The 21,035-nt window shown below is 46.2% G+C and overlaps 1 long non-coding RNA gene across 1 annotated transcript in view; it reads right to left on the bottom strand.

Moving 5' to 3' along the window:
- Positions 1-789: 789 nt before the first annotated feature.
- LOC140715581 (uncharacterized) overlaps positions 790-21,035 on the bottom strand; it is a 41,945-nt gene continuing 21,699 nt past the window's right edge. The window contains exons 2-3 of the long non-coding RNA XR_012096163.1: positions 16,853-17,101; positions 790-914 (exon numbers count right to left, since the gene is read on the bottom strand). This is a non-coding gene — a long non-coding RNA (uncharacterized lncRNA). The remainder of the gene's footprint in view (positions 915-16,852; positions 17,102-21,035) is intronic.

Genomic DNA, 21,035 nt, shown 5'->3' with positions numbered 1-21,035 from the left:
CCGGTGGGGTGGGGCTGGGGGGTGGTAGTGGGGATAAGCTCCCACTACCTATTAAATGCTCCCAATGACGTACGTCTCAGGTAGCCTCTGACAGCTAAGTCCAGCTCCTGACCTTCATGGGTGGTTTAGCATGCTAAGCCCCTCAGAACCATTTCTACTGACAGGAGAGGGGGCAACGGCCTTTAAAAAAGTCATTTTGGGCAGATTGGGCTCATGAGCAAAGGTTAGAAGTTCATCAAGAAGAAAAACTCTGATCTCAAGCCTCTGCTGTCTTGTGGTTGTGCCCACTCATGGGGAAGGTTTTTGGAGTAAACCCTGAAGAAAAGTCCAGCGCTAGAGTCCCTAAGGCAGTCCTACTTTGAGCTCAACGCTGACTGGCAACCCCTGCGACGCCACTGGTACCAAACTGCATCGGTCTCTGCCGTCCCTTTGGATTCACCAGCTGTGTGGAGAGGGGAGCCTGCTACATGGACAACAGCTCGCTCTCCGTATCGCACTGCCCTGGCCTGCGCACCACCTGGATGTCCACAGGTGGTCATCCCCAGTCAATGGAGGGCCTTAATATCCTCTGCACGTTGGATGTTGTTCATCATGTGTACAGTCTTTCATTGTGTTTCCTTATATTTACTGTGAATGCCCACAAGAAAATGAATCACAGGATAATATCTGGTGGCATATACAGTATGTACTGTACTTTGATAATGGGGCGTATGGAGTATCCAGGGACGGACAGCACTTCTGGTGAAGGGGCTTGTCGTGTCCATTCCAGGGCAGCTCACTCACCTTTGGTCCCCACCGGACACTCAGCTCTCACCTGTGGCTCCGAGTAGCTGTCTGCACACGACAGCAGCCACACCCCGGTACACTGCGTCGACAGGTGGGCTAAACCAGGTGAGGGTAACTGTATCTTATACCTATATCATCAATCAAAGGATACATTTAATGTCAGAGAAATGTATACAATAAACATCCTGAAATTCTTTTTCTTCACAAACATCCACGAGAACAGAGGAGTGCCCCAAAGAATGAATGACAGTTAAATGTTAGAACCCCAAAGCCCCCACCAGCTCCCCCTCCCACGCACAAGCAGCAGCAAAGCGACAACCCCCTCCTCCCCCACCAGCAAAAATTATCGCACCCCCCACTGAGCACTCAAGCGTGCAGCAAAGCATCAATAAAGACACAGACTTGCAGTATCCCAAAGACTACTCATTCACCCGGTATTCGACATACCACAGGCTCTCTCTCTCTCTCCCTAATAAGGGAAAAAGAGGTGTCCCCGTTTCACAGCGAGAGGGGAGACTTAACAAACCAGCTCACCATACAGCAGTATCTTATGGATCTTACAGATATATCCTAATCCTTATGGTCTGATGATAATGGTGGGTTAGAAGCTGCCCTTGAGCCCATTGCTATGTGCCTTCAGGCTTTTGTGTCTTCTGTCCGATGGGAGAGGGGAGAAGAGAGAGTGCCCAGGATGGGGGAGGTCTTTGATTCTGATGGCTTGCCTTACCGAGATAGCAAGACGTATAGACAGAGTTTGTGGAGGGGAGGCTAGTTCCTCCGATATGATTGGCTGAGTCTGAATCAGAATCATGTTTAATATCACCGGCATGTGTCGTGAAATTTGCTGTCTCTACGGCAGCAGTACAATGCAATCCGTAATGATAGAGAAAACCGTGAATCGCAGTAAATATAATAGTTAAATAAGTAGTGCAAAAAATAGGAAATTAAATAATTAGTGAAAAAATAAAAGAAATCAGCGGAAAGAGTCCTGGGTGATGGAGGCCCTCAATGATGTATGCTGTGTCCACAACTTTGCGGCTTCTTGTGATCAGTTGCCATTCCAAGCACGTTTTCAAAGATAACCCGTTCCTCCTCATCATCGATAAAACCAAAATCTGTTTTCCAAATAACCAGGATGGTGACTGTGCTCTGAATGATCGGGTCGCAGAGCCAAACCTTCAGTCTTAGTGAAAGACAGAGACATAGTGGACAGGTACATATGGCCAATGGCAGATGGGCCTGTATTTTCAGCGCTATATTTAGTCACACTCTGTGTACTCACCTGCTACGCGATAAATCTCTCTGCAATAAGGGACCACACTCTAATCTATACCCATGGCAACGTCAGGTCGAATCCAGGCGGACAGCTCTGAAATTAAAGATCCTCCTCTAGTAAGGCTCTTTACCTTGTAAACATCAGGCAGGAAGCAGATGCTGACTAGGGATGCGTTGACAGTAAACAAGGCTACAGATGTAAAAGCATCTGACAATGAAGCTCCATTGTTCTGCAACATCAAGGCCGGGGCAAGGACTCAGAAGAGAGCCGCCCATCAACGTGCTTCTCTGGCGGAGAGGCCTGTGAGTTTTTGAGATCTCGAGAGAATTACTCTCCAGAGCTTAGCTCCTGGTGGGATGGCCCACGGCAGGAAGTTTACCGGGGAAGGTTCCAGACAGAGCATTCCAACCGAGACCTTGGCGGTGGAGTTGGCTGAAGATGATGACACATCACAACGGCTTTGGACGGTCCCCAGTCACCTTGCACTCCGTGCCTCTGGACCCTGACCCTGATACGTGGCTGCCCGTGCATCAGCCTCCCCACGTTAAACAAAGTCACGCAAGGCTTTTTTAACCCCTCAGGAGAACATCGCACTCGACTCGAGTGATCACACATATTAACGTAGAGATGAGGAGGAATCCTCCTCTCTTAACTCAAACCTGAAAGTTCTAAGTACATTTATTATCAAACTACGTACAACCTTGAGATTTGTCTCCTTACTGGCAGCCACGAGACAAAGAAACCCCAAAAGAACCCATTAAAACCAAGACCATCAAACACCCAGTGTGCAGAAAGAGAGAAACAAATCATGCAAACAATTAAAGTAAGCAAATAGCATTCAGACTGAAGTTTTACAGAAGACACAAAGCCAGGCATCACTGCAGCAGGCCACAGCATCGGTTCATCGCAGATCCGAGTAGACAGCAAGACTGCAGACGCCACGCCAGGCATCACTGCAGCGGGAGCAGGCCACGGCCTCAGTTCAGCACAGAGCTGAGTAAACGTCGCGGAGCAATGAGCAGAACCAACCCACCCCTCACCTCCGGTCCCGACACCCTGACCTTCGGGCGTTCCTCACTCTCGGACCGCTCTGGGGCCTGGACCCCACTGACAGGATCTGGCCTGCATCCAACCCTTGCAATTCAGCCCGGTGCTCAAATCGTGTTGATGGAATCACGAAGAAAGTTGGTCAGTTGGGAGTTTGGGGAGATACGACGCGTCACCAAAAACACTCGCTAATTTCTACAGATGTGGAGAACATTCTGACTAATCGCATCATTGTCTGGTACTGAGGAATGCACAGGAATGGAGAACGCTACAGAGGGCTGTGGAGTCCACCAGCCCCGTCGTGGGTACAAGCCTTCCCACATTCGAGGTGGAACCTCAAGAAGGTGACATCGTCATTAAGGACCCTGATCATCCGGGACTTGGCTTCTCATTACTACTATAGGTTTTCGCAAGTAAAACAAAATGAGATTTTTTTGTTTAATGAAACCCATAACACATTTTATTGGACTCCGAAACCTAAACACAAAAGTTCGCTAAAAAACTACTTAATAACGCCATAGTGTCAGACCAGCCTCTTAAAGCGAAACCCCCAACCCAATGTCAGTGGTTCTGAATTAGGTACGTTTCTCCCAATTGCATTACCCTACACTGCACCCGCCCCCCCAGAATTCACTAAAACCAGCATTGTGAGCTTGTCTGCAGCTTGGACGAGACCACCCCCCACCCCCGCCACCCCCCGGGCTCGTGTCCTGTGTTTCATGGGTGCAGGAACCACTGGTGCCTTTGGCTCGTCCAGAGGTGTGTTGACTCACTCATGGTCAGGTTACGATGCCTGGGGCATATAGCAGCAGAACCATCCAAGTCTTGGTGGGCCCGTTTAAGGTGTTCTTTCAAAATAAGTTCAAGCTTACCACTCTTAGCTATGATAAAAGTCATCACTCCCCGTTCCAGAAATGGGCCTAAGGGGATGTTGGTGTGCATCACGGCAGACAAAAACAAACAAGGTGGAATGTAGGTCAACAGGGTGCTGTATGCCGTGATGGGAGGTGGGAATTGAATTTACTGAGGAGGGTGGAACGCTGAGAGAGGCCGACCAAGTGGCTGTGGTGTCAGGGAAGAAATCACCTGGCACTTATAACAGCTGCCTGTGTACCAACTCAGCCACAGGCGACTGCAGGGCCCATCTTGGAGCAGTTCTGAGCCCCAGCAGGACCCATGGAAGATGATCATGCCAACACTCATCCATCATTTAAAGCAGCTTAGTGAACCCGCTCGCATGGCCATGGGACTGTGGGTGATACGCTGTGATGTGATTTAGCCTAACACCAATCGCAGCCCAGAGATCTAAAATGAATTGGGGACTGTGGTCAGAGGAAATATCAGATGGGATGCCAGACCCAGCAACCCAGGTACTGACGAACGCCCGAGCTACATCCGCAGCCGATGCTAGAGGGACGACTTCTGGCCACCTGGGGGTAAGAAGGTGTGTGAAACCGCAGGGGGGGGGGGAAGAGGACCAACAAGGTCCAAATTGACATGATAATTCTTGCCCACTGGCATTATGCGCGTGCGCGCGCACACAAACACACACACACACACCCCACGCAGGCCGCAGTCCAATCACATATGCCCTTTCTGAGGCCGTGCCAAGCAAACTTTAGTGCAAACCAGTTTCTGTGAGGCCTTCCGGCCCAGAAACGAGAACCCATGTAAGGAGTTGAGAATAGTCCGTCTCCAGTTTGTGGGCATGATGGAGTGAGGGCGACTGGTTGAGACATCGAACAGGAGAGAAACCCCAGCTTCTCTCAACTTTATCTGAACCAACCGCTGTTCAGATCTCTGGGTCAGCTGCAGTGCCAGCATAGTCAACCCCTATGTGTACGGCCTCAACGACTGGCCACAGCATTATTATTCCCCCTGATATGTTATATATCAGTTGTGAACTCTGATAAGGTAGGCCTGGTGGCATTGCTGCCACAAAGACTAAGGGTCTGAAATTCTGGCACGAGGAATTTGTGGTCAACGAACCGCTGTGAAATGGCGACCCACTGGAAGAAAATGAAAATGGCAGACAAGCAGATAGAGATCAAGAAGCCCACGGTCAAACGTGCCCATACTTCCCTTCGGTGGGACGGTGCTGCCAGCTGAAGAAAGTGAGTGGCTGCCACATGTCTCCGACCAACTGTTTATATACAGCAGAGTCTGCGGCATCAGTAGTGATGGTTGGGGAGTGGGGTTGCATTCAAGAGAGCTCATTTGATATCATCAAGTGCCCTGATCATGCCCGCTGACTGGTCAAGCACTTGGTAAGGGGTTTTCTCACTAACAGGGAAAGCACAACCATAGGAATGAAGCGGTGATAGAAATTTACCTAAAAACTCCTGTCGTTTTTTTAGTAGTACGAGGCAGCGGGAAATCCAGAATAGCGGCTACTTTCGGCGGGAGGGTTTTCGCACCTTCTGCGGAGGTGCGATAGCCGAGAAAGTCAATGGTTGACAGCCCAAGCTAGCATTTAACAGGGTTAATAATCAAACCGTGTTGGCTTAAGCGCTCAAAGTATGTGGAGATGAGATGCGTGTTTGAACTTGGATGCACCGGCGACGAGTATGTCATCCAGGTAAACGAAAAGAAAATCTAAGTCGTTTAATTCCGAGTCCTTCGGCCATTGGAAAGTCTGCTGCATTTTTCAGTCCAAACGGCATGCACAGAGACTCAAACAGGCCAAGTGAGGTACCACAGCTGTTTTGGAAATGTCCTCCCAGCACATAGGCTCCTGACGGTAGCCCCTAACTAGATCGACTTTGGAAAGAATTAACTTTCCGGCTAAACATGCCGAGAAGCCTTGGATAGGTGGGTCTGGGTAACGATCAGGGGCATCGGTAACCACCACATGGGTGACAACCACCATTGGACTTGGGGACCATATAGAGGGGTGAAGCCCAGGGGCTATTCGACAGGTGGACAATGCCAAGACTTCCCATGTTGACAAACCCAGCTTTTCTGGGTCCAGTCTATGCGTGCGGGCAGGACTGGGGGCGCCAGTTGTAGGAATGTGGCGCTCGACCCCATGTTTTGTGATTGTAGTGGAGAACGTGGGCTTGGTGAGGTTTGGGAGTTCACCCAGCTGCCGAGTAAACTCCCTCGCGGTGGTGCACGTGCCTGAAAGAGTCATTGTGGGGAACACCGCTCAACACATTCCTGGAGCAAATAATGACAGATGCCCCGGAAGACCATATTGGCACAGTCAGCATCGGAGGTCAGAAGACAACCCTCAGGTTCTCTGATGATATTGAGGGGCTGGCAGGAAGTCAGGATGAATTGGCCTGCCTTGTGAACCGCCTGGACAACACATCTACCAGATATGGCATGGAGATGAGTGCAGAGAAAACCAAGCTGGCGAGAAACAGTGAAGAGTCAATCACAATAAAAATCACAGTCGGCGGACAAGAACTAGCGACTGACAAGTATCTTGGCGTCATCATCAACCAAGAAGGATCAAATCCTGACGTCCTTGCAAGGACAGCCCAAACAACTAAAACCAATCTCAGATCCAGGTTGAAACTCCTGCATGCACTTGTGCCTTCTATCTTCTTGTATACATGTGAATCATGGACTTTGAGAGCAGAACTTGCAAAAGAAGATCCAGGCGGTAGAAATGAGATGCGTCAGAAGGCTCCTCGGCATCTCCTGTATGGACCACATCTCAAACGATGGGGTACGAAGAGCCTCCACCCAGCACGTGAGACTCTACGCAGGTCTACTGTCCAAAGTAAAGAGGAGGGAACTGAGACGGTGTGGCCACAGGACAAGATCAAGTAGGCTCTCAAAGACCATTCTTCAGGGAATGGGGCAGAGGAAAATCAAAAGGGGCAGACTGAGGAAGAAATGGGCAGACAACATTGCAGAGTGGACCGGAGAGAGCTTTGCCACAAGCCGGGCACTAGTCCGCAACCGGTACAGCGCTCGTCTGTACGGCACCCCTACGACCCAGGAGGGCTGTGGGATCCGTAACCATAACCTAACGACAGGGTAACGACCCAATGTCCCTGACATCCACAACCCGGCAGTTCTTAGCCAATTAACCAGTCCTTGGGCACACAGGAAATCTGCACTGAGCAGAGAGGTCTAGCCACTTTAGCCAGGACGAAGTCACCCACTGAAGCAGAGCATCACCCGTCGTGTCCTGTGTGTCCGGATCTTTCTATCGTTGGCGGCCTCCAGTGAGGTTTCATCACTCTTTGCCTTCTGATCAATAGGCGATGCTGGCAGCACAGTCAGCCGAGCTCCTGTGCAATACAGGAAACGTCGCCCTGAAAGGGTGTCCGTAATGAACAGCAAACGGCCCTGGCAGTTGGAACCCACGGTGTTCACAGACCTCTGATGTCCCGATGCACTGGCACTGTCGAAGCTATGAGGCGGTCGTACCAAACAAGCATGGTAAAGGCACAGGCCTGGTGTAATCTGTTTCGTAGCTACAGGCATCCTTATGTTGGAGCCTTGCTGACCGGACTTACTAAGGTAGAGAAAGGAGGAGGAACGATGTACTGCTGCCCAGCTGAGTGTAGATTATCAACCATTTTAGCAAGTTCCCTATAGTCATTCACTTGATCAGGCATTTGCTGCATGGAGAGTTCTTTAAAAATAAAACAAGGATGGTGATTGCCCAAAATAGACAGCATGTGGTCCATTAGCTCTGACGGCTTAGCATCGTCGAGGCCGGACAAGGAGAACAACTGTTCGGCGCGCTCAGACTCCGATAGTCCAGAAGTCTGCGGAAGGTGAGTTTCCAGCGATCGGTATTTATCGTGTTCAGCCGGGTGTTTAAGCAGACTCACCCTTCTCACTGCCGTGGAACTGCCGAGCGATGCTACCACGTAGTAAAATTTGGTGTTGTCCGCGGAGATTTCTCGCAGAGCGAACTGGGCCTCAGCTTGTACAAACCAGGCAACGGCATATTGCTCCCAAAACTTCGGCAGTTTCAAACTGACGGCATTGGCCGATGTGTTCAATAACTCCGGAATCGCCCTAGAGCACTGGGGTCACCAATGTAGGTTTTCACTGATGAAAGGAAGTGAGGGGGCTTATACTTAATGAAACCCACAACATATTTTATTGAACTCCAAAACCCGAACACAAAAGCACACTAAAAACCTTTTCCATAATAACATCATTACATCTGACCAGCCTCTTAAAGTGAAACCCCAGCTCAAAGTCAGTAGTTGTGAATTATGTACAGTTGTCCCCATTACTACCATCAGAGAGGAGGTACTGGAGCCTTAAATCAGTAAGCATTTTAAGAACAGCTCCTTCCTCTCCGGCCTCAGATTCCAGAATGGTCTATGAACCCATAAACACTACGTCACTATTTTACACTTTTTTTGCAATACTTATTATTTCTTAATTAATTGAAGATTTTTTATTGTAAATTATGGGAATTTATGCCTTGCACTGTCCCAAAACCCCAAACCAGTAAATTTCATCACATACATCAGTAAGATAAACCTGTTTCTGATTCTGGGAATTCTCTACTCCAGGAGTTCCCGTCCTGGGGTCCACAGATCACTTGCTGAATGGTATTGGTCCATGGCAGGAAAATAGTTGGGAAGCTCATCCCTAGACCAACAATGGATGAAGGATGAATAAAGAAGATTATGTTGAGCTGCCTCAGTAACTGCTGCCTGGTAGCGCTCACATCTAACGTGATGAAGTGCTTCCTGAAGAGGTTCCTCATGGCAAGAATTAATCAGAGCCAGAATCAGGTTTAATATCACTGGCATATGTCATGTTAAGTTAAATAAGTAGTGCAAAAATAGAAATAAAAAAGTAGTGAGGTAGTGTTTCAATCAGAAACTGGATGGCAGAGGGGAAGAAGCTGTTCCTGAATCGTTGAGTGTGTGTCTTCAGGCTTCTGTACCTCCTTCCTGATGGTAGCAATGAGAAGAGGGCATGTCTCGAGTGATGGGGGTCCTTAATGATGGATGCTGCCCTTTTTGAGGCATCGCTTCTTAAAGATGTCCTGGATGCTATGAAGGCTGATGCCCATGATGGAGCTGAGTGAGTTTACAACTCTCTGCAGCTGACTTCCATCCTGTGCAGTAGCCCCCCCCCCCCACCCCCAATACCAGACGGCGATGCAGCCAGTCAGAATGCTGTCCACGGTACATCTGTAGAAATTTGCGAGTGACTTTGGTGACAGACCAAGCCTCCTCAACCTTCTGATGAAATATAGCCGCTGTTGTGCCTTCTTTGCAGTTGCATTGATAGACTGATAGTCCACGATAGATCCTCAGAGATACTGACACCCAGGAACTTGAAATTAGTCTCTCTTTCTACTTCTGATCCTTCTATGGGGATGGGTATATGTTCCCCTGTAATCCAACACTTCACAAGCTGTAGAGACCCACAGGGTTCATGACAACGTTTCTGGATGGATCCTCAGAGATACGGACACCCAGGATTAATTCCTGCCTGAACAAGGACGTAGACCTGTTGCAATTCACCCTACCTCCACAACAGGTCTACAGCAGATGCAATCTCATTGGCTCTCCACTCTGCTTTGAAGTAACTGGACAACCACGTTATAAATGTCAGACTGCTTGTGTTATTGAATGATTACAGATCAGTGTTTAACAGCATATTTCCCTTGGTAATACAAACAAAGCTTCAAATCTGGGCCTCTATACCTCCATCTGCAACTGAAGCCTGAGCTTCCCTGAATATTTCCTCACTATTCCTTTTGTTCAAGGTTTAGAATTAGAATTTATTGAAATCTTACTTCCATCGCACAACGTGAGGGAGCAAAAATCTTTGTGTTATGACTCGGTTGCAATGTACAGACATGGGAACTTAAAAGCCTAACGGCCTGTGGAAAGAAGCTGTCCCATAGCTTGTTGGTCCTGGCTTTAATGCTGCGTACCGTTTGGCAGACGGAAGCAACTGAAACAGTTCACGGTCAGGGTGACTGGTGTCCCTGAAGACCTTCCAGGCCTCCTTTCTGCACCTACTGCTATAAAAGTCCTCAATGGAGGGACGTTGATATCTTTGTAATGTTATTGGGTGGCGGGGTGAAGATACGTCTCTACCAAAGGAGGTTAGGGTGCTCCTTCCCTCTGTTATCCTGCAGGTCACCCTTGGGCAAGGTGTAGCACCTCCTGAGCCCCTCGATCAGGGTCACGCAAAGCCATGGGAGCAGCTGGTGCACATCACAAGTCTTGGTTATGCGACCACTGACGCCAGGCAGACAATCTCCGAAGAGTATTGATAATGGCTGGGGTCACCCGTCTTGTGAAGACACTGCCCAGAAGACGGCAATGGCAAACTACCTCTGTAGAAAAAACTGCCAAGAACAATCATGGTCACGGAAAGACCTTGATCACCCACGTCATATAACACGGCACACAATGGTGATGTCATACGACATGGCACATGATGATGATGATCTTCTATTCATTTATGGATGGAGTCAGCAATCAATGAAGCTCCCCAAATAGCTCCACCCCACAGGTAGGGTAAATGTAAGTGTGTGTTGGTCATGGTCCACCCTCTTGGTTGAATACACACCAACCAACTTTACAGCGGTGATATAAAACAAGTGTTTTACAAGGATTCATGTTACCCAGACAAAATCCAGGAGAAACGGAGCAAGTCAGGCAGCATCCATGGAGAGGATAAACAGTCAAACTGTCCTGCTGAAGGGTCTCGGTCCAAAACATTGACTGTTTCTTCCCTTCAATTGTCCTTCAGGCATTTTGTCTGAGTTACTCTGGATCTGCAAAATCTCTTGTGTTAGTCATTAGTCTTACCAGCTTTCGAGCAGCTTTCCAAGAGGCTCAGCTGTGTCTGAAAGCATAGTTTGCAAAATCACAGTATCCAGGCTCCCGTCATTCAGTAAATAAATCACAAAGAATTCATACGCTGACAGTCAGCACTATGGTACCTCAGGGGTGTGTGCTTAGCCCATTGCTCTACTCTCTCTACACCCATGACTGTGTGGCTAGGCACAGCTCAAATGCCATCTATAAATTTGTTGATGACACAACTATCATTGGCAGAATTTCAAATGGTGATGAGAAGGTGTACAGGAGGTGTACGAGATATATCAGCAAGTTGATTGGAGTCACAGCAACAACTTGCACTCGGCGTCAGGGAGACCGAAGAACTGATTGTGGACTTCAAAAAAGGATACGAGGAGGGAACACACACCAGTCCTCACAGAGGGATCAGAAACGGAAAGAGTGAGCAATTTCAAGTTCCGGGGTGTCAATATATCTGAGGATCAATCCTGGACCCAACATATCGATACAGCTATAAAGAAGGCACGGCAGCAGCCATATTTCATTAGGAGATTCGGTATGTCACCAAAAACACTTGTAAACTTCTACAGATGTACTGTGGAGATCTTCTAACTGGCTGCATCACCATCTGGTATGGGGTGGGTGGGGAGACTACTGCACAGGATCGAAATAAGCTGCAGAGACTTGTAAGCCTAGTCAGCTCCATCATGGGCACCAGCCTCCATAGTAAACCAAGACATCTTCAAGGAGCGGTGCTTCAAAAAGGCGGTGTCCATCATTAAAGACCCCCATCACCAAGGACATGCCCTCTTCTCATTGCTACCATCAGGGAGGAGGTACAGAAGACACACACTCAACGATTCAGGAACAGCTTCTTCCCCTCTGCCATCCAATTTCTGAATGGACATTGAACCCATGAACACTACCTCATGACTTTTTAAAAAAATTTACTTTTGTATTACATATTTAATTTAACTCTTTAATATATACATATATACTTTCTGTAATTCACAGTTTTTTTCTCTATTATCATGTACTCTGCTGCAAAGACAATGACATATGCTGGTGATATTGACCCTGATTCTGATTCTGATTCAAACACTCTGACATTGAATTCTTAATCAACACCATTTCATCATTCAAGCAGAGCGAGCAATAAACACCCTGTGTACAATTTACTCACCATAATGATCACTTTCAGCTGATAGGTTTTGACAAATATTTGGCTACTACCCTTAACAAATCTGCTATTTACATAAAATTCTAATCCTCTGTCTTCTTCTGCTCGAGTATCTCTGATCCCTTTGTTCTCTGGTGACATTGAGAAACTTCAGTAACGGATGGTTACACGTGTGTTACGGGGTGATTACCTCATCATGGGATTCAAATTGTAAATGTAAGGAAAGTTCAAGTGGTTTCAATCATCGGAATTTCAGCATTTATATAACTGGTTTAATTTTAATTGTTTCCAGCTGTTACTAATGTAAGGCATGTGTATCTCTGAAAGAAAACCATGATATATTTTCAGAAAGAACCTCCCAATTATATCACTTTTTCTTTCTCTTCAACAGTATATATGACCAAGGAAATCACAGTGGGCTTCAGGACTTCTGTGCAAACATGGCTCCTCCACAGAGAGAGTTAAGTGCACCAAGTTCCTGGGAGTTCACAGCACAGATGGCTTCACCTGGACCCTCAATAACACCTCCCTGAATCAGAAGGCACAACAGCCTCCACTTCCTGAGGAGATTGAGGCAAGAGAGGCTCCCTCCCCACCACTGAATGTTACAGGAGCACCATTGAGAGCGTCCTGACAAGTTGCATCTCCATCTGGTGTGGGAGCCCAGGGCATCGGACCAGAAGTCCCTACAAAGGACTGTGAGAACGGCCGAGAGGATCGTGGGGTCTCCCTACCATCCATCGGGGACATTTATCAGGCGCACTGCATACACAGGGCCCTTAGTATTACCAAGGATCCTACCTATCCTTCCAGCATCCTCTGTGACTTTCTACCATCAGACAGGAGACTCCGATGCATAAAGACAAGAACGGTCAGGATGGGAAACAGTTTCTTCCCTCAGGCCGTTAGGCTCCTGAACTCCCTGCCACATCACATTCGAAATGTCACTAGTTAATCTGTTCTGGAGTCTCAAGATGGCGCTCATGGAGTAAACCGCACTTAGGCTTTGCTCCAAAACTTTTACGTTTTTTAGCCTATAAACACCCCTTAAACTTATTCTAAAGGGGTTTAAATATACTGAATTCTTCTTTTTAAACTATTTGAATTATTCTCAACTTGCTGAAATGTCTAAAGTAAAAGAACCGAAACAGTCGAAAGAATTGGTAACTTTAGAAGCAGTTGCGAAGATTGTGGAAGCTAAATTTGAAGAGATGCAGGAAAAATTATTCCTAAGGCTTTCGAAGTATGACGATCGTTTGAAATCACTCGAAGAAAAGTTTCTGGAACTTTCACTGGAATCACAAAAACAACAGGCAAGCATTTTGGCTCTTGAAGAAGCCGCTCGTAAGAAAGATCGTATGATTGAAAAGATACAAGAAGAGCAAACCTCGACTTCTCAACAGATGGATCGTTATAAAGTTAAAATTACGGATTTGGAAAATCGCTCTCGAAGGCAAAATCTCCGGTTAATTGGGATCCCGGAAGGATTTGAAAGCGGTGATCTTACCGTTTTCTTCTCTAAATTTCTAGTGGATGTCCTGGGCAAAGAGGTCCTGGATCCCCCCCCCAATAATCGATCGAGCACATCGGGTAACAAGTTAATCTGTTCTGTACCTTACACCTTACAATATTTAATTTATGCACTTTGCTTATGTATATGCAATTCAGCTGTAGATTTAATCGTTACTTTTCTAAGTTATTGATTGTTACATGTGTGTTAAGTGTACTTTACTCCCTGGTGTGGAGAAACTTTGTCGCGTTTGACGGTATACATGCATATAGCTAAACTGTCTACCCCATCAACCAGGACCATAGCCCTCCATACCCCTACCATCCATGTACCGATCCAAACTTCTCCTAAACATTGAAATCAAGCTCACTTGTGCAGGCAGCTCATTCCACACTCCCATGATCCTCTGAGTGAAGAAATCTCCGCTCATGTTCCCATTAAATGTTTCACCTTTAACCCATGACCTCTAGTTGTAGTCCCACCAAACCTCTGTGGAAAAAGCCTGCTTGCACTTACCCTGTCTTTACCCCTCATAACTTTTTACACCTCCATCAAATCTCCCCTCAATCTTTTACGTTCTGAGGAATAAAGTCCTAAACTCTTAAATCTTTCTTTAGAACTCAAATCCTCCAGTCCCAAAAATATTCTTGTAAATCTTCTCTGCACCCTTCCGTCCTTATTTACATCTTTCCTGGAGTTAAGTGGCCAAAACTGCAGACAATATTCCAGATTAGGCCTCTCCAATGTCTTATACAACTTCAGCAGAACATCCCATCTCCTGTAGTCAATACTTTGATTTATGAAGGCCAATGTTCCAAAAGCTTTTTTACGACCCTGTCAAGCTGTGATGCCTCTTTCAATAAATTATGGACCCAGCACTCCCAGCTGCTTTTGTTCTACCGCACACCTCAGTGTCTTATCATTCACCGAGTAAGACCTACCCTGGTAGGTAGGAAAGCCAGCCACTGAAAGAGGAACCTCATCCCCATGTGTATGAAGTACAGACTCAGATTAAGGGAAAAGTTAAGTTGTGAATGGAACACAGTGCCATGCAAAAGTCTTAGGTAGATATAAAAAAATTTTGTAGAGCAAAGACACTTTCAAAAATAATGAAAAGAAAAGCTCCAAGTTCAAAGTAAATTTTATTATCTAAGGTCACCATATACACCATAAAATTATATGGTCACCATATACAACCCTGAGATTCATTTTCCTGCGGGCAGACTCAGCAAATCTATAGAATAGTGAAAGATCAATGAAAGATCAACCAGAGTGCAGAAGACAACAAACTGTGCAAATGCAAATATAAATAAATAGCAATAAATAATGAGAACATAAGATAAAGAGTCCTTAAAGTGAGATTGTTGGTTGTGAGAACATCTCAATGGATAGGCAGGTGAGTGTGGTTAACCCCTTTTTTTCAAGAGCCTGATGGGTGAGGGGTAGTAACTGTTCCTGGACCTGGTGGTGCAAGTCCTGAGGCTCCTGTACCTTCTACCTGATGGCAGCAGTGAGAAGAGAGCATGGTCTGGGTGGTGGGGATCTCTAAATGTTACCAAATGTCAAAACAAATTTATAATATACAGCAGTAAACGGTAAATAATTAAATCAAATCAATACTTGGTGTGACCACACTTTGCCATTAAAAATGCATCACTTCCCTGCCGTGCAGTTTTATAAGAAAATCGGCTGGTGGATTGTTCCAAGCATCTCGGAGAAATTCAGAATCAGAATCTGGTTTAGTATCACCGGCACATGTCACAAAAGTTGCTAACTTTGTGGCAGCAGTACAGTAATAGGAAAAAACTGTACATTACATACATATATAAACTGTTAAATTAACTAAATAATGCAAAAATAGAAATTAAAAAACTAGTGAGGTTGTGTTCATGGGTTCAATGTCCATTTAGAAATCAGATGGCAGAGGGGAAGAAGCTGTTCCTGAATCACTGAGTGTGTGTCTTCAGGCTTCTGTACCTCCTCTCTGATGGTAGCAATGAGAACAGGGCATGCCCCGGGTGATGGGGGTCACTAATGTCGGACTCCACCTTTTTGAAGCATCGCTCACTGAAGACCTACTGGATGCTAGGGAGTCTGGTGCCTATGGCAGAGCTGGCTAAGTTTACAACTCTCTACCACAGTTGCCACAGTTCTTCCGCAGACTCTGGCTGTCTCGCTGGCTTCTGCCTCTGCAGGAAATCCCAGACAGCCTCGATGATGTTGAGATCAGAGCTCTGTGGAGGTCATAGCCTCTGAAAGTATCTAAAATATCTAGGGTGCCTAAGACTTTTGCACAGTACTGTGTGCATTCACACCTAGAACAAAGAAATGATGTTTGGCTCAGAGATATGTCAGTAACAGGGTTGCATAATCTGCAAATCTTGGCTCGGCTGCCTGTGAAAGCATCACTGAATGACTCAATCTAAATTGAACACATATAACGATTTGTTAGGGGTCTTCTTGCACGAGGGGGAGGAGGGGGTTCATGTTCCTGTTGTCATTTGCGCAATGTGTTTTTTTGTGCATGGAGGGTGTTGACGTTTCTCTTCGCTTCCTTTGCTTTGTGGCTGGTTGGATAAGATAAATCTTAGGATTGTGTACGGCATACAATCCTTGATAATAAATATACCCTGATCCTCGAACCTTAGTCAAACCCTATCCTACACAGAAATGTTTAGATTAGCTCTGTCGAGCTTGGCAGTATTACACTGTAAACACAGGCCTCACTTGGCGGAGAGGGCTTTGCCTCTGATTGAATGTTAGATTATAATACATCTCTGAATTTACATTTTTTGAAAATCTGTTCCTGGGTAATTGGTGTCATGCAGTGTGTTGTGACTTTGGAAGAATGAGGGGTGTGTTGGTCATTGAATTATCAGTTTTATTTCTGTGGGAGAGAGCCACAAGCAGAGCAGGTAAGGACAGTAGATATTATTATACTTCATCTTTCCCTTTGTTGATGTCAATCCTGTAGTCTTATGGCCACTATTGCTGATAGTAGCTTCTTATTCCAGATTGGGTGGCTAATATAATGCCAGTGATCTAGGGTTCAATTCCCACTGCTGCCTGTAAGGTGTTTGTACGTTCTCCGCATGACCATGTGGGTTTCCTCAGGGTGCTCTGGTTTCCTCCCACAGACCAAAGATGTACGGATTAGGATTATTAAGTTGTAGGCACGCTAGGTTGTTGCTGGAAACATGCCAACACTTGTGGGCTACCCCAGCACATCCTCGGACGGTATCTGTATTGGTTGTTGATGCAAACAAAGTTTTGATGTACATCTGACAAATAAAACTCACCTTTATCTTTATTTGCCCTCAGCTTCCCCATTTCTGGGTTGTATTCCTCCACGAATTTGGAGTGCCAGTGACCCGGGTTCAATTCCCGCCGCTGTCTGTAAGGAGTTTTCCACGTTCTCCCCGTGACTGCGTGCGTTTCCAGTTTCCTCCCACATTCCAAAGATGCGCGGGTAGCAGGTTAATTGGTCACATGGGTGTAATTGGGCAGCATGGCCTGCTGGGTCAGAAGGGCCTGTTGCCAAGATGTATCTGTAAATAAAACAAAATTAAAAATGTATTTAATTAGCTCCGTTAATTCCCCAGCTGCCACGGGAAGGTTGGAACATGTGTGTTTGCATTAATGCAGGCACTGGGATTAACAGATGAGTACCTAATCGTGATGCCACACTACCACAACATTACACTCAGCCACTTTGACCGATGACTTATGAACTGTTTTAGCTTGCTCGGGGTTGTGGTCACATACTGAACGAAAGGCTACAGTCATGCTCCCCAGAACTTCAAAAGCTGATAGGGTCAAAGAGGAGGGAAAGAGATAAATTTGCAGTAAACTAAGGATTTGTTGGAGATCTTACTGTTACGGGGTCCGAGTGATGTTTATTTAATTGTTTTATGTATTTAATGATACAGCTCTTCCAGCCCAATGAGTCGCACTGCCCGGCAACCCACCGATTTAACCGTAGCCTAATCACAGGATGACTTACAATGACCAATTGACCTACTAACCAGTATGTCTTTGAACTGTGGGAGGAAACCGGAGGACCCTCCCGGAAAAATCCCACATGGTACTAGAGGGGCGTACAAACCTCTCATGGACGGCGTCGGAATCGAACTTCAAACTCCGACGCCTCGCGCTAACCGCCGCACTACCGCGGCGCCCGCACCAGTCTGCAGGCACTTGTCATGCTTCCCACAACTGCCTGGGCTTCATCCGGGTGCTCCGGTTTTCTCCAGGCGTACGGGTTAGGGTGAATGAGTTGTGGGCGTGCAACACTGGCACTAGAAGCGTGGTGACACTTGTGGATGCCCAGCACAATCCTCACTGAACTGATGTGACACAGCATTTCACTGTATGTTTTGATATACATGTGACAAATAAAGCTAACCTTTTCTTGTCAAATCTTTCTCAACAAAGGTCCATGAGTCAGAACAAGATGTGCATGAATAGTTTATGTTACTCCATCGTATTAAGAGTGCTATTATCTTGCTATGGGTGGCAGAGTGGAGATACGTCTCTACCAAAAGAGAAGTAAGACCCTCCTTCCCTCTGCTAGCCAGCAGCTCACCCTTGGGCAAGGTGTAGCACCTGCTTAGTCCCACGTGAAGCCATGGGAGCAGGTGGTGGATGGTCGTATGAGCAGCCGGTGCACATCACAAATCTTGGTTATGTGACCACTGACGCCAGGCAGACAATCTCTGAAGAGTACTGATAATGGCTGGGGTCACCCGTCTTGAAAAGTCACTGCCCAGAAGAAGGCAACGGCAAACCACTTCTGTAGAAAAGTTTACCAAGAACAATCACTCTTCAAGAAGGGAGAGAGGCAGAAGAAAGAAAATTATAGGCTAGTTTGTCTGACCTCAATGGCTAGGAAGATGTTGGTTGATGAGGATGGAGTCGAATGTTAAGGACGTGGTTTTGTGGTGCTTGGAGGCAAATGATAAAATAGGCCATTGTCAGAATGCTTTTGTCAAGAGAAACTCTTGCCTGTCAGATCTGTTGGAATGCTTTGAAGAAATAACAAGCAGGATAGACAAAGGAGAATGGGTTGTTGGTGTGTACTTGGATTTTCAGAAGACTTTTGATAAGGTGCCACACATGAGGCTGCTTAACAAGCTCTTCTCCTCTTCGGTTGTCCATTGGAATCTGATGTCAACATCCACTCCTTTAATGGTGAGGTCTTTGATGACCATACAGTCCAACTGAAGAAAAGAAGAGGCTGATTAACAAGCTATGTGTGGTAAACTATGTATACCTGTCTGGACACGCCCCCTCCCCCCCCCACTGACTGCTCCTGTGGCTCCTCCCACTGACCGTGGCTCCTCCCACAGACCCCTGTATAAAGGCGATTGGGGGCACTGTTCCTCCCTTGGTCTTCAAAATGGTCGTGGCCCCTTTTTTGCTGTTAATAAAAGCCTATCATTCACTTCCAGTCTCCTAGAGTTATTGATGGTGCATCACTATGATCCTGCAGTATGACAGGAAAGATACTAACATGGGTAAAGCAATGGCTGATTGGCAGGAGGCAAAGAGTGGAAATAAAGGGAGTCTTTTCTGATTGGCTACTGGTGACTAGTGCTGTTTCACAGGGGCCTATGTTGGGACAGCTTCTATTTACATACCAATCCTCATGGAGGGATCAGAAGTGGAGAGACTGAGCAGTTTCAAGTTCCTGGGTGTCAAGATCTCTGAGACCTAACCTGGTCTCAACATATCAATGCAGCTATAAAGAAGGCAAGACAGTGACTATACTTCATTACAAGTTTGAATATATTTGATATGTCAACAAAATCACTAAAAAACTTCTATAGATGTACCATGGAGACCATTCTGACAGGCTGCATCACTATCTGGTATGGGGGGGCGGGGCTACTGCACAGGACCAAAAGAAGCTGCAGAGGGTTGTAAGTTTAGTCAGCTCCATCTTGGGCACTAGCCTACAAAGTACCCAGGACATCTTCGAGGAGCGGTGTCTCAGACAGGCAGCGTCCGTTAATAAGGACCTCCAGCACCCAGGGCACGTCCTTTCTCACTGTTACCATCAGGAAGGAGGTACAGAAGCCTGAAGGCACACACTCAACGATTCAGGAACAGCTTATTTCCCTCTACCATCCGATTCCTAAATGGACATTGAACCCATGAACACTACCTCACTTTTTAAATATATATTATTTCTGTTTTTGCACAATTTTTATCTTTTCGATACACATATACTATAATTATTTTTCTTCTATATTACGTATTGCATTGAACTGCTGCTGACAGAAATTTCACGATGCATGCCAGTGATAATAAACCTGATTCTGAATTCTGATTCTACATTATTTGTCAATGGCTTGGATGACGGAATTGATGGCTTTGTGTAACGTTACATACCCATTCGGAATATGGATATGGATAGCTGGTGTGGCCCCTTTAAGGGCTCAGGACTGTCCTGCTAATTGGCAAACCATATATTGAGCACCAAGAATTGAGTATTTAAAGAGCACCTGAACTGAGGGTTGGTTCTCAATCATAAGGTATCGTCTAGCAGTTTGTTTTCGCTTATTTCTTGTTCAAGCTTTATACAGTGTCTTGGTTTCAGCCTTGCATACTCCAGCACTTGGGTCCTAACCATCTTTGTCAAGATCTCTCGTCACACTTTGTTACAAAGTTTGTGGACAATACGAAGATAGATGGAGGGGCGGGTAGTTTTGAGGAAATAGAAAGGCCACAGAAGTAGCAAAGAAGAGGCAGAATGAATACGGTGTCGGGAAATGTATGGTCATGCTCTTTGGTAGGAGAAATAAAAGGGGAGACTCTTCCAAATGGACAGTAAAATTCAAAATTCCAAAACACAAAGGACTTCAGAGTCTTTATGCAGGATTCCCCAAAGGTTAATTTGCAGGTTGAGTCGGTGGTGAAGAAGACAAATATGACTTTAGCATTCATTTTACAAGGACTAGAATATTAAAACAAGAATGTAATGTTGAAGCTTTGTAAAGCACTGGTGAGGCCTCACTTGGGGTAGTGAGGGAAGTTTGTGCTGACACTGGAGGGATTTCAAAGGAGGTTCAAATGATTCCAGGATTGAATAATTGTCATATGAAGAGCGTTTGATGGCCCTAGGCCTGTATTGACTTGAATTTTAAAAAAAAGAGGGGTGACCTCATTGAAACCTATTGAATGGTGAAAGGCCTTGATAGACTGGATGTGGAGAGGATGTTTCCTATGGTGGGAGAGTCTCTGACCAGAGGACACAGCATCAAAATAGAGGGGCGTCCTTTTAGGATGAAGATGAGGAGCAATCTCTTTAGCCAGAGAGTGGTGAATCTGTGGAATTCCTTGCCACAGGTGGCTGTGGAGGCCAAGTCTGTGAAGGCAGAGATTGGTCAGGGCATGAAGGGATACAGGGAGAAGGCAGGAGATTGGGGCTGAGAGGGAAAATGGATCAGCCACGATGAAATGGTGGAGTAGACTCGATGG

The sequence above is a fragment of the Hemitrygon akajei genome, chromosome 24 (genome assembly GCF_048418815.1).
Source record: "Hemitrygon akajei chromosome 24, sHemAka1.3, whole genome shotgun sequence".
Taxonomy (NCBI): domain Eukaryota; kingdom Metazoa; phylum Chordata; class Chondrichthyes; order Myliobatiformes; family Dasyatidae; genus Hemitrygon; species Hemitrygon akajei.
The sequence above is the reverse complement of the archived record's forward strand: the minus strand, read 5'-3'. Positions and strand labels throughout refer to the sequence as shown.